Here is a 5010-nt window from a genome sequence, read left to right as displayed (position 1 = left end):
TACCAAAGGTCCTATTTCGAACTTCGATGGTCCATATCTCCATTTTGTAGGCTATCTTCGAAAAACTGAGAAATTAATTTTTTACCTATGACTCAATCGCTTAAAAAATTTGGCTTGGTCCAACACCCAGCCGAATGCTGTACAGTGTAATGATTCCAGTATCTTCATTTATGTATATTGTAACTATCAATATCTTATAAAGAAAAGTTTAACATTGTTTTTATCTAAAACTAATAAAGTTAGAAGTACGAAATTCGAGGATGTGGTAGTTTACGTATTAGTCATTGACATATATTTTTTTCGTAAATAAATATTGGAAATTTTCAAGGATATTCAAGGATGAAGTTTTAAAAGGACATTTTCAACACTTATTCGTCCTGTTGTACCAAAAAATTTCTTTTCTTTTTTTCAATTCAAGGGAATTTTTTCTTTTAATCGATACCCATATTGTTACTCTATAATGCACCAAATCTTTTTAATAACTTTGCGTAGGGGGGAAGCTTTTTCCCATAAGGACATGCTGTTGGGGTCCTTTCTCGGTATTGACAGCTTTATAACCTCGGCATGTCATAGACATACTTTGCTATAGAACTATCCTTACTAAATGGGGCACTAGCTCTATCTAATGTAAATGAGCAAAGGAAGCGAACGACTTCCTGCTGTATAGGCAAAAGAGCTAAGCTATCGTATGACTGTCTATGCAGATAACGTAGTACTTTGGGTGAGAAGTGAGTTTTTGGGTATACTTCTTGAACTAATCCATGAGCTCAGACACGAGCTTGTTACTAAGTGGTCTTCATATAGTGGGCGATTTCTCTCGATTCGGAGCTGGTCTTGTTCACTACTTTTTCTTCTTGTTTGGCTCTACAACCGTTCGTCAATTTGGGCCAATACCAAAAATTGCAAATTGCCTCTCTCCTCTGCAAGGTTGTGCCAGGTTTTCATCCCGAGTGCATTCGGGGGCGCCCCTTGTTTCGTTGTCCACATATGGGGCCCAATTGAAGAATAGTTTCACTAGAGTATCATCATCCATGCGCACAACATGCCGAATCCAGCGCATCGTTAAAAAGCTCGCACAGTTCGTTATTCCATCTTCTTCGGTATCCTTTGCCAATGCAAACAGGGCCTTGGATCTTGCGTTTAATAGTTCACTCGGTAGCTCCCAAAGCCTTCGCATCTTTGTTTGACATAACCCAGGTTTCTCGCTCGTGTGACAGGCCGCCCTTATTGGAATCAATGGGGCACTTCAAACTACTGCCACTTTAACCTGGGACGTCGGGCTTAAATTAACTTCCGTCGATATTGTAGTTAGTCTGGGAACTGAGTACTTAGCTCCGATTTCGTCCCTAATAACATAGGCTACTGCGTACATAGACTGACTCCAAGCAGCCCTTACGACACTTGCAATAAAAAGAGAGAGGTGGGGAAATTTCAAATTTACGTGGCGTAGCTAGGTGAACAAATCAGTGCTGAAATGGTCATCTGTCAAGAACTCTGCATCAGACTTAAAGTTAGTCTTTCAGACTATTATAGCGTTCTAGACCGAGATATGTTGCTGCCATAAAGAATCATTCGACGGTGCATTAAACGTTTGACGTCCATAATGGAGGTAAAATATACTATTAAAGCCAAACGACAATTAGGGCCTTAGACATGCCCACGGCGCGCTCGCAATTGATCTGGAAATGTCTGACTTCTCGATCGGTTGTATCAGATTATTTCTCAGTTCAACTTATGTTCATGGGTATAATAATATTTTATGAAACTACACACCGGATGAGTTCGCTTAGAAGAATACCCCAGAGACGGTTCGCAGAGAAAAATAGGCTGGTGCCTGTAGGCTGCTCTGGTATCAGCTCAGCAAGTGCTGAACGATAGTTAGGATATGTGCAACTCTAGATTCTTTCTCACCGAGGGTGATCAAGAAAACTTTTTGGATTCACTCCAACTCCCAATTTTGTGGAGTGTTTGGATAGCGCACTGTCTGATTGAAATTCATTGGCTGGAAGTACATAAATATCATATGGTGCTTTCGTTTCTTCCTACACACAACCCTGTTTTTGCTTTCTAGTCCTTGTCTCGCTCAAGCATTTCAAAATATTTTCGTATTAAGCAACCATCTGCTTTTCAGGGTAAAAAAGTTTCAAAGGGCAGAGAATTTGCGTTTTTTGCCTTAAAAGAGTGTGTCATTTCAGGAAACGAGCAGAAAATTTTCTCACTGTTTGCCTTTATTTTAGAATCGAGTACAAAAAAGGGAAAGCGAGCTTTCAAAAGGCGACATTTTTTAGTAGAAGTGAAAACATCAATACTTTAGATAATAAGTATTGAGCTGCTCCGAGGACGATGGATTGGAATTGGCTCAATTCATTCTTTTTATCTGTCCCGAATTTACATTTTGGCATGTCCCACAGAGCTCAGGGCAACTCTTTAGTACTAACATCAGTTGCCTGCGCAAATCGGTACGTTCTTTTTATGGAATGGTTTATGTAGTTCTGCGAAGAGAAAAGTAGCAATTGGCATTTTAAAAACCATTTCAATCATCGCCGATCTCTTCCAGTATACCACCGACTTTACAATAACTTCCCCTTTCCTTTTTCAAATGACAGATTATTATCCTATTTAGCTCTCTAAACTATGTGGCTCCTAGCGGCAGATCTTCAGCTAAAACAACGCATAAGTATGTACGTATGTACATACTTAGTACTATATACGACCGATGAGATTTCATTATTGCAAATTTTATTGTTCCAATCCACTCTTCACAGAGCTTGTGTTACTATAAGCAGGTACCTACATGCAGACATGTATTTAATCTTATATCGCGTTTAAAGTACAAAACCGCGTATCGTCACTCTTCAAAACCGCGTAACTGATATTTGGTGCCAAAACTTGGATTTTCCACACAAGCCCTTGGCTCAATCCTTATCCTTTTCGTCCTGAAATATACTAGCCAGAAATGCGATTGCTTTAAAACAATAGAACCATTTTGAAATATGAGTGTTTAATTTATGCAACCTCCATACGCGGTTTTGCATTTTGCAGATACGCGGTTTTGTACTTTAAACGACGATATGTAGCGGATATAGACTTTGTTGGAAATTGCTGTGTATATATATTTGTGAAACAGCATCCTATACACACCGGTGACCTATATATTTTTCGCTTGGAAAATGGGGCCGTTTTCGTCAATTTGAAGTGCGCAATTGCACATTTTTTTCGTTTTATTGCTGTTGCTTATGAAATGCAACGAATACATACAGTGTCGGTCATATCTATAGCACGCAATTTCAAAGTGATATTGTTTGCCAGATATGTTAATTTTTTTATTCTTAAGAATTTCAAATTATAATACAGTTTATTCTCTTACAAACCCCATACAAACCAATGTTTAAAACTTTGTAAAAAACGACAAATAATTCAACAAACTTTTTATTTTTTCTAAAATAAAAATCAGCGATAATTTTTAGCCACTTGAAACTTGCACATTATTAGACTAAAATTGAATAGGCTATAAAACTGTATACATACTCAAAAAACAATCCAACACTTCTGAAAAAAAGTTTAAAATTTGGGGGACAATTTGTTGTATTTTTTGTAGTTTTCTACAAAGTTTTAAGCTTGGGTTTATATGGGTTTTGTTATAGAATGAACTATATTTTAGTTTTTAAAAATTAAAAAATAAACATAGGTGGCAAACAATATCATTTTGAAATGGCGTGCTATAGATATGACCGATACCCTATATATCTACTTGGGGCATTCCAGCCCATTGCGGGCACAATTTGGCATTAGCATCTCCAACTGGTTTTTTCAATTTTCTTTGTTTTGTCCAGCCGTTTTCGAGTATCGATTTTTGAAAAAATAAATATTCCTTTTTCTAAATTTCAACCCCATATTTCTAAAAAAAATTTTATATAAAATGTGGATTTCCAAAAACCACGTACTGATCGATTTACATTAATTTTTTTCTGAAAACTCATGGCAAAGGATAAAAATACTTTCTTTTTTAAGAATAAATCTCTACAAAATTGCAGTTGGAAGTACTACGCCGCAACTTATTCTTTGTCGTAATTGATTGGTATACTTAATACTTTAACTTAATAGTATACTTAATACTTTAATGAAATATATGAGCTGGATATAATCGGGCATATTTATGGTCAAAATAAAGTCGAATATAAAGTTGGAGGCAGCCTTTAGACTTAAGTTTCAATGGGACATCTGTCAAAAATCTGGAAGTAACTTTGCACGGAGACTCTGGTTACGATAGTAAAAAGTCTTTCGTAAGACTTTTGTAATTCTAGTACAAAAGTATTAGAAAAACCCCTCTTATTCACCGCTCATGGGGTAAAACTATTTGGCGAGAAAGCACTTGTATAACATTCAAGATCAATTTAACCTACTTCCTGTCAGTTGAACCCACTTCCGGTCAGTTTAACCCACTTCCGTCGAAACGAAGCATCCTCGACATGGTGATTCATATTCCACGACGAATTGAGTTCGTAGGTTATTTAGAGGTTGAAAAACCTCTTCCGAAAAACAATTTTCAAACAAAAGTAGCGTATTTTTATCTCCAGATTCCGAATCTGTAGTAAAACCATGTATGTCTAATTAAAAAAAATTTACCTGTGCATCTCCGATTTGGTAGGTCATATTTTGGCGTCTTTCAATAAAAAAACATTTTCCTCCATTTAAGAGGGAATGGAGGGGTATTCTAGGAAAGTCCGCATATTTTTTATTTAATTTAATTTTTAGATTTTTTTTTAATTCCTTATTTTATTTTTTGTACATTTTATTGTTTAAATAAGAAAAATATATATTTTTCAATTTCATTAAGCTTTTCGAAACATATTTTTTCTATTTTTATTTAAATATTTTGTATTTTTTCAATTTTCAGTTTAATATTCCTTTAGGTTTTAGATTTAATTTCGGAAAACAGTAACGAGCTTTCCAGTAGTTGCTAGAATATACAATTGTCGTACGAAAGGGTTTTGTCTTTCAAAAGATACT

Source organism: Rhagoletis zephyria, unplaced genomic scaffold (assembly GCF_001687245.7).
Source record: "Rhagoletis zephyria isolate East Lansing unplaced genomic scaffold, Rhagoletis_zephyria_1.1 Rzeph_scaffold_02118, whole genome shotgun sequence".
Lineage (NCBI taxonomy): Eukaryota > Metazoa > Arthropoda > Insecta > Diptera > Tephritidae > Rhagoletis > Rhagoletis zephyria.
This window is presented reverse-complemented; position numbering follows the sequence as displayed.